A 10,185-nucleotide genomic window follows, 5' to 3' on the forward strand; every position below is an offset into this window, starting at 1 on the left:
GGCTAAAAAGCAAAACAAAATGGACAAAACTCACCACACTGATGGATGCAGATCAAAGAAGCACAGGAGTCAACCAAAGATCTCCCAACAGCCAAAGTCAGAACAATTTGAATAAAATAAATAAGGCAGTACTGGACTATAACGCAAAGTATAAAGTAAATATCCGTGAACCCATACGGATATAAATAAATGATCAAATATATTAATAAAAGGAGGGAAAGGAACAGATTCTTCCATGCAGAAGAATTCCAAATAATTTGTGTAGATACTCTGCCCTCAAGGAAAGAAGTTTAACTCCCCCCACTTTAGGTGTGGCTTCTGCATAGTGACTTCCTTTCAAAAAAATGCAATATGAAAAGAGGGGGCCAGGAGTGGTGGCTCATACCTGTAATCCCAGCACTTTGGGAGGCTGAGGTGGGCCAATCACGAGGTCAAGAGATCAAGACCATCCTGGCCAACATGGTGAAACCCCATCTCCACTAAAAATACAAAAATAAGCTAGGCATGGTGGCGCACACCTGTAGTCCCAGCTACTCAGGAGGCTGAGGTGGGAGAATCGCTTGAACCCAAGACAGGGAGGTTGCAGTGAGCTGAGATCACACCACTGCACTCAAGCCTGGAGACAGAGCAAGGCTCCATCTAAAAAGAAAAACAAGAAAAAGAAAAGAGGGAAGCAGAGTAACTTTCAGTGGAAAAACCTGAAAAAGAATACCTCAGCCAGGCAATCAAGGTGAACATTAACAACCATAAGTCACATTGATAGTAAGTATGCCTGATATCTGTGTAGTCATCCTCCCAATAACCCATAACCCTAGTCTAATGAGAAAAAACACCAAATTGCAATAGTGGGCGTCCTATGAAATACCTGACCAGCACCACTCAAAACCATCAAAGTTATCAACAACAAGGGAAGTCTGAGAAACTGCCACAGCCAAGAGGAGCCTAAGGAGATTAGAAGACAACTAAATGTAACATGATATCCTGAGTGGGATCTTAGAGCAGAAAACAACATTAAGTAAAAGCTAAGGAAATCTGAAAAAACTACACACTTCAGTGAATAAAGTATCAATACTGATTCATAAATTGTAACAAATGTACCATATTAATATAAGACATCAATAACAGGGAAAACTGGATGCAGGGTGTATTAGAACTCTGTACTATCCTCTCAATTTTTCTGTGTATCTAAAACTGTTGGTGGCCGGGTGTCATGGCTCACACTTGTAATCCCAGCACTTTGGGAGGCTAAGGCAGGTGGATTGCTTGAGCCTAGGAGTTGGAGACAAGCCTGGGCAACATGGTAAAACCCGGTCTCTACAAAAAATTAGCTGGGTATGGTGGCACACGCCTGTAGTCCCAGGTACTCAGGAGGCTGATGTGGAAGGATTGCTTAAGCCCAGGAGGTCGAGGCTGCAGTGGGCCGTGATTGCGCCACTACACTCCAGCGTGGGCAACAGGGTGAGACCTTGTCTCAAGAAAAGGTAAATAAATAAAACTATTCTAAAAATAAAGTTTATTTTAAAATCCTAAGGGTTCCAAAAAAAAAAAAAAAAGGAAGCTACAAAAACTAATAAATGAGTCAAGAAGGTTTCAGGAGAGAAGAAAGTTGTGAAGTAAAGCATTCACTCAGCAGGATTGGGATGTTCAAACCCTGCACATTCCAAAAATTAGACTGGCTTATTCCGTTCCAAGATGGCTGAATAGGAACAGCTCCGGTCTGCAGCTCCAAGTGTGATTGACGAAACCGGTGATTTCTGCATTTCCAACTGAGGTACCTCATTCATCTCATTGGGTCTGGTCAGACACTGGGTGCAGCCCATGGACAGTGAGCCAAAGCAGGGTGGGGCATCCCCTCACCCAGGAAGCAGAAGGGGTCAGGGGATTTCCCTTTCCTAGCCAATGGAAGCCATGACAGACTGTACCTGGAAAAACGGGACACTGCTGCCCAAATACTGCACTTTTCCAATGGTCTTAGCAACTGGCAGACCAGAAGGTTCTCTCCTGTGCCTGGCTCAGCAGGTCCTATGCCCACAGAGCCTTACTCATTGCTAGCACAGGAGTCTGAGATCATCCTGCAAGGCAGCAGCCTGGCAGGAGAAGGGACATCTGCCATTGCTGTGGCTTGAGTAGGTAAACAAAGCGGCCGGGAAGCTCAAACTCGGCGGAGCACACAGCAGCTCAGCAAGGCCTGCTGCCACTGTAGACTCCAGCTCTGTGGGCAGGGCAAAGCTGAACAAAATGCAGCAGAAACTTCTGCAGACATAAACGTCCCTGTCTGACAGCTCTGAAGAGAGCAGTGGTTCTCCCAGCATGGCATTTGGGCTCTGAGAACAGACAGACTGCCTCCACAAGTGGGTCCCTGACCCCCATGTAGCCTAACTGGGAGACACCTCCCAGTAGGGGCCAACAGACACCTCATACAGGCGGGTGCCCTTCTGGGATGAAGCTTCCAGAGGAAGGATCAGGCAGAAATATTTGCTGTTCTGCAATATTTGCTGTCCTGCAGCCTCCGCTGGTGATACCCAGGCAAACAGGGTCTAGAGTATACCTCCAGCAAACTCCAACAGACCTGCAGCTGAGGAACCTGACTGTCAGAAAGAAAACTAACAAACAGAAAGGAATAGCATCAACATCAACAGAAAGGACATCCACACCAAAACTGCATCTGTGGTCATCAACATCGAAGACCAAAGGTAGATAAAACCACAAAGATGGGGAGAAATCGGAGCAGAAAAGCTGAAAATTCTAAAAACCAGAGTGCCTCTTCTCCTCCAAAGGACTGCAGCTCCTCGCCAGCAATGGAACAAAGCTGGACAGAGGATGACTTTGACGACTTGACAGAAGTAGGCTGCAGAAGGTCGGTAATAACAAACTTCTCCAAGCTAAAGGAGCATGTTCTAACCCATCGTAAGGAAGCTAAAAACCTTGAAAAAAAGGTTAGATGAATGGCTAAGTAGAATAAACAGTGTAGAGAAGACTTTAAATGACCTGATGGAGCTGAAAACCATGGCATGAGAACTTCATGACACATGGGCAAGCTTCAATAACCTACTTGATCAAGCGGAAGAAAGGGTATCAGTGATTGAAGATCAAATTCATGAAATTAAGTGAGAAGACAAGTTTAGAGAAAAAAGAGTAAAAAGAAATGAACAAAGCCTATAAGAAATATGGGACTATGTGAAAAGACCAAATATACGTTTGATTGGTGTACCTGAAAGTGATGGGGAGAATGGAACCAAGATGGAAAACACTCTTCAGGATATTATCCAGGAGAACTTCCCCAACCTAGCAAGGCATGCCAACATTCAAATTCAGAAAATACAGAGAACACCACACAGATACTCCTCGAGAAGAGCAACCCCAAGACACATAATTGTCAGATTCACCAAAGTTGAAATGAAGGAAAAAATGTTAAGGGTAGCCAGAGAGAAAGGTTGGGTTACCCACAAAGGGAAGCCCATCAGACTAACAGCAGATCTCTCAGCAGAAACCCTACAAGCCAGAAGAGAGTGGGGGCCAATATTCAACATTCTTAAAGAAAAGAATTTCACATCCAGCCAAACTAAGCTTCATAAGTGAAGGGGAAATAAAATCCTTTACAGACAAGCAAAGGCTGAGAGATTTTCTCACCACTAGGCCTGCCTTACAAGAGCTCCTGAAGGAAGCACTAAACATGGAAAGGCACAACCGGTACCACCCGCTGCAAAAACAAGCCAAATTGTAAAGACCATCAATGCTATGAAGAAACTGCATCAATTAACAGGCAAAATAACCAGCTAACATCATAATGACAGGATCAAATTCATACATAACAATATTAACCTTAAATGTAAATGGGCTAAATGCCCCAATTAAAAGACACAGACTGACAAATTGGACAAAGGGTCAAGACCCATCAGTGTGCTCTATTCAGGAGACCCATCTCATGTGCAGAGACACACATAGGCTCAAAACAAAAGGATGGAGGAAGATCTACCAAACAAATGGAAAACAAAAAAAGCAGGGGTTGCAATCCTAGTCTCTGGTAAAACAGATTTTAAACCAACAAAGATCGGAAGAGACAAAGAAGGTCATTACATAATGGTAAAGGAATCAATTCAACAAGAAGAGCTAAGTATCCTAAATATATATGCACCCAATACAGGAGCACCCAGATTCATAAAGCAAGTCCTTAGAGACCTAGAAAGAGACTTAGACTCCCACACAATAATAATGGGGGACTTCAACACCCCACTGTCAACATTAGACAGATCAATGAGACAGAAAGTTAACAAGGATATCCAGGAATTGAACTCAGCTCTGCACCAAGCAGACCTAATAGATATCTACAGAACTCTCCACCCCAAATCAATAGAATATACATTCTTCTCAGCACCACATCACACTTATTCCAAAATTGACCACATAGTTGGAAGTAAAGCACTCCTCAGCAAATGTAAAAGAACAGAAATTATAACAAACTGTCTCTCAGACCACAGTGCAATCAAACTAGAACTCAGGATTAAGAAACTCACTCAAAACCACTCAACTACATGGAAACTGAACAACTTGCTCCTGAATGACTACTGCGTACACAATGAAATGAAGGTAGAAATAAAGATGTTCTTTGAAACCAATGAGAACAAAGATACAACGTACCAGAACCTCTGGGAAACATTTAAAGCAGTGTGTAGAGAGAAATTTATAGCACTAAATGCCCACAAGAGAAAGCAGGAAAGATCTAAAATCACCATTAAAAGAGCTACAGAAGCAAGAGCAAACAAATTCAAAAGCTATCAGAAGGCAAGAAACAACTAAGATCAGAGCAGAACTGAAGAAGATAGAGACACAAAAAACCCTTCAAAAAATCAATGAATCCAGGAGCTCGTTTTTTGAAAAGATCTACAAAATTGATAGACCACTAGCAAGACTAATAAAGAAGAAAAGAGAGAAGAATGAAATAGATGCAATAAAAAATGACAAAGGGGATATCACTGCCAATCCCACAGAAATACCAACTACCATCAGAGAATACTATAAACACCTCTATGCAAATAAACTAGAAAATCTAGAAGACATTGATAAATTCCTGGACACATACACCCTCCCAAGAATAAACCTGGAAGAAGCTGAATCCCTGAATAGACCAATAACAGGCTCTGAAACTGAGGCAATAATTAATAGCCTACCAACCAAAAAAAGTCCAGGACCAGATGGATTCACAGCCGAATGCTACCAGAGGTACAAAGACGAGCTGGTACCATTCCTTCTGAAAGTAATCCAATCAATAGAAAAAGAGGGAATCCTCCCTAACTCATTTTATGAGGCCAGCATCATCCTGATACCAAAGCCTGGCAGAGACACAAAAAAAAAAAAAGAGAGAGAGAATTTTAGAGCAATATCCCTAATGAACATCGATGCAAAAATCCTCAATAAAATACTGGCAAAATGAATCCAGCAGTACATCAAAAAGTTTACCCAACACTATCAAGTTGGCTTCATCCCTGGGATGCAAGGCTGGTTCAACATATGCAATCAATAAACATAAGCCATCATATAAACAGAACCAAAGACAAAAACCACATGATTATCTCAATAGATGCAGAAAAGGCCTTCAACAAAATTCAACAGCCCTTCATGCTAAAAACTCTCAATAAACTAGATATTGATGGGATGTATCTCAAAATAATAAGAGCTATTTATGACAAACCCACAGCCAATATCATACTGAATGGGCAAAAACTGGAAGCATTCCCTTTGAAAACTGGCACAAGACAGGGATGCCGCCTCTCACCACTCCTATTCAACATAGTGTTGGAAGTTCTGGCCAGGGCAATCAGGCAGTAGAAAGAAATAAAGGGTAGTCAAGTAGAAAAAGAGGAAATCAAATTGTCCCTGTTTGCAGATGACATGATAGTACATTTAGAAAAACCCATCTTCTCAACCGAAAATCTCCTTAAGCTGATAAGCAACTACAGCAAAGTCTCAAGTTACAAAATCAATGTGCAAAAATCACAAGCATTCCTATACACCAATAACAGACAAACAGCCAAATCATGAGTGAACTGCCATTCACAATTGCTCAAAGATAATAAAATATCTAGGAAGCCAACTTACAAGGGATGTGAAGGACCTCTTCAAGGAGAACTACAAACCACTGCTCAATGAAATAAAAGAGCACACAAACAAATAGAAGAACATTCCATGCTCATGGATAGGAAGAATCAATATTGTGAAAATGGCCATACTGTCCAAGGTAATTTATAGATTTAATGCCATCTCCATCAAGCTACCAATGACTTTCTTCACAGAATTGGAAAGAACTACTTTAAAGTTCATATGGAATCAAAAAAGAGCCCGCATTGCCAAGACAATCCTAAGCAAAAAGAACAAAGCTGGAGGCATCATGCTACCTGACTTCAAACTATACTACAAGGCTACAGTAACCAAAACAACATGGTACTGGTACCAAAACAGAGATATAGATCAATGGAACAGAACAGAGCCCTCAGAAATAATACCATACATCTACAACCATCTGATCTTTGATAAACCTGACAAAAACAAAAAATGCGGAAAGCATTCCTTATTTAATAAATGGTGCTGGGAAAACTGGCTAGCCATATATAGAAACCTGACACTGGATCCCTTCCTTACACCTTATACAAAAATTAATTCAAGATGGATTAAAGACTTAAATGTTAGACCTAAAACCATAAAAACCCTAGAAGAAAACCTAGGCAATACCATTCAGGACATAGGCATGGGCAAGGACTTCATGTCTAAAACACCAAAAGCAATGGCAACAAAGCCAAAATTGACAAGTGGGATCTAATTAAACAAAAGAGCTTCTGCACATCAAAAGAAACTACCATCAGAGTGAACAGGCAACCTACAGAATGGGATAAAATTTTTGCAATCTATTCATCTGACAAAGGGCTAATATCCAGAATCCACAAAGAACTTAAACAAATTTACAAGAAAAAATCAAACAACCCCATCAAAAGTAGGCGAAGGATATGAACAGACATTTCTCAAAAGAAGACATTTATGCAGCCAAAAGACACATGAAAAAATGCTCATCATCACTGGCCATCGGAGAAATGCAAATCAAAACCACAATGAGATACCATCTCACACCAGTTAGAATGGCAATCATTAAAAAGTCAGGAAACAACAGATGCTGGAGAGGATGTGGAGAAATAGGAATGCTTTTACACTGTTGGTGAGAGTGTAAACTAGTTCAACCATTGTGGAAGACAGTGTGGCAATTCCTCAAGGATCTAGAACTAGAAATACCGTTTGACCCAGCCATCCCATTACTGGATATATACCCAAAGGATTATAAATCATGCTGCTATGAAGACACATGCACACGTATGTTTATTGTGGCACTATTCACAATAGCAAAGACTTGGAACCAACCCAAATGTCCATCAATGATAGACTGGATTAAGAAAATGTGGCACATATACACCATGGAATACTATGCAGCCATAAAAAAGGATGAGTTCATGTCCTTTGTAGGGACATGGATGAAGCTGGAAACCATCACTCTCAGCAAACTATCGCAAGGACAGAAAACCAAACACCACATGTTCTCACTCATAGGTGGGAATTGAACAATGAGAACACTTGGACACAGGGTGGGGAACATCATACACTGGGACCTGTCATGAGGTGGGGGAAGGGGGGAGGGATAGCATTAGGAGAAATACCTAATGTAAATGACAAGTTAATGGGTGCAGCACACCAACATGGCACATGTATACATATGTAACAAACCTGCACATTGTGTACATGTACCCTAGAACTTAAAGTATAATTTTAAAAAAAAAGAAGTTCAACCAAGAGCTTCCTTCACCCTGTAATCCCTGCCCAATTCTGCTGGCTGCCTTCCCCAAGGATCCCTGTGAGATAAAGTCAAGGATGGCTTCCCTGGGCTCAAGCTGGGGACCAGGAGTGCCTATAGGGCCCTTCCCATGGCTTTTTCTGCTTTTATATTTTGCTTGGCCCCCTAAATCCACGTCAGCCCTAGGTAAGGTTAAATCCTTCCCCATGCTCTGGACTTTCCAGTTCTCTAGTGGAGATATGTGTTCAGAGACAGACTTTTCCCCCTCTCACACTTTGGGAACTCACAGTTTTTTGGCTGTCTCACAGAGTTTGCAGTGGCAAGCTGCTTCTATCACAGGTACAATGATTCTTGAAGAAATAATTTGAAAGCATTTGCAAATGGTTGTGGCAGTCCATGGGGGCAATAACACTAGGTCCTTGTCAAAGTTGTGTATGTCTTAAAACTTTTTGTACAATTTTGTACAATACTAAGAATGCTATGGCTAATTAAACAGGAATAACTAATAAGAGTTGATTAATAATAAACTTTTTTGTTTGTTTTATTTTTAACTTTCATTTTAAATTAAGGGGAACATGTGCAGGTTTGTTATATAGTTAGTAAACACTTGTCATGAGGGTTTGTTGTACAGAGTATTTTGTCACCCAGGTATTATTAATAAATAGTACCCATTAGTTATTTTTCCTGATTCTCTCCCTCCTCCCACCCTCCACCCACCAACAGGACCCAGTGTCTGTTGTTCTTTTGTATGTGTCTATGTGTTCTCATCATTAATGAACATATGGTTAAGAAGAGTTGCACCTCTGATTATAAGTCTAAGTTCTACACAATTACCAGCTCTGTCACCTTAACAAGCCTTACCTGGGGTAAAGTCAGTGTTTATTATTTAGATGAAAATTGTTTCAACTATTTAATATAAAGTGATTTCAAAAAGTCAGATTTGTTTTTTTCTTTACAATAGACACGGGTCAGGAATGGTACATCTATGACTATAAGGCTTCCAATATTATTGAGGATAGAGTAAAAGAGTTTTAAATAGTCTTATTTAAAAAAAAAAAAAAGTCTTGTCATTTAAATAATGAATAATGGATCCAGAGTATTAGAATAATAAAGCTTTAGAAAATGCTCATGTAGAGATATGTAAAAGTGCCAGAAAGGTTAGTTCTTATCAATGGTTACTTTTAGTAGAGCTTCTTGACTTGAGGTTGACAAAGCAATCATTTTCTAAATATCATTTTGTGTTCAGCACAGATTGTACTAAACTAGGCAGTCAGGGCTCCTAAAAAGAGCATATAGTTCTGGTTGTATAATCTTTCTCTACTGTAGAATGAAAGAGAATTAGTAAACATGTTCCTACTGTAGCTATAGTACTTGACTGAAGTTGGATTGAAATTGCTGTAGGACCTTCTCTGGGCAATTGAAGACTGCAGTGTGAATTTAGCAGATTTTATGGTGGCAGCTAAAGGTAGACCTATAAATGGGAAAAGATCATAACTAATATTAAGTATAATTTTTTTTGAAATTTTCATGTATTTGAATGGATAAAAAGTCATGCTATGGATGTTATGAAACCAATTTCTCCAATGGAATGAAATTAAAATGTGTTAAAGTGTCCAATTTTATGTTCTGTATGTTTCACTAATTTTTAAAAGTTAATATACACTGATTGGGGGAAAAAATGGCAAACAGGAGGCAGGACTAACTTGCAGCTCCCATTCAGACAGACAGAGTAGCATATGGAGACTCATATCATGAATTTTTGCTCCAAGAACTAGTGCAGGAAAACACCTGGAAAGCCGATAGAATCCCCAGACCCTCTGAAGGAAGCAGATTGCATTGCAGGCCCCAGCAAACATTAAAAAAACTGTGAGTGTCTAAAGTGTGAAAGGGGGCTCATCTGCCCCTGAACACATACCCTCACTGGGAAAACTGAAAGTCCAGATCGAGGGAGTAGGATTTGACCTTACCTGGAGCTGAGATGAATTTCGAGAGCCGAGTGAAATACAGGGGTAGAAGCAGGATTGGGCACTCTCAGTCCCCAAGGAAGCCATTTCTGACTTTGTCTCATAGGAGTCCCTAGGGAGGGCTGCCAGAGGAACTGGGAAAAGACCACACAAAGAAGGAAATTTCCAGCTGAACTTCGTAATAAATTTGACTGAACATGAAGTTTCCTGGACAGAACCTGGGGGAGGGGGAAATTGGGAGTACAGACACAGCACAGAAGCCACACCAGGTGAGGAAGCATGAAACCTGAAAGCTCTGCTTGCTTTCTCAGCCAGGAGGCTGGTAACCTGGGGCAACTTCTCAGCCCTGCTTACCCACTGCCTGGAAATAAACTCAGTGCTGTTGGTGAA

Source organism: Pongo abelii, chromosome 1, assembly GCF_028885655.2.
Source record: "Pongo abelii isolate AG06213 chromosome 1, NHGRI_mPonAbe1-v2.0_pri, whole genome shotgun sequence".
Taxonomy (NCBI): Eukaryota; Metazoa; Chordata; class Mammalia; order Primates; family Hominidae; genus Pongo; species Pongo abelii.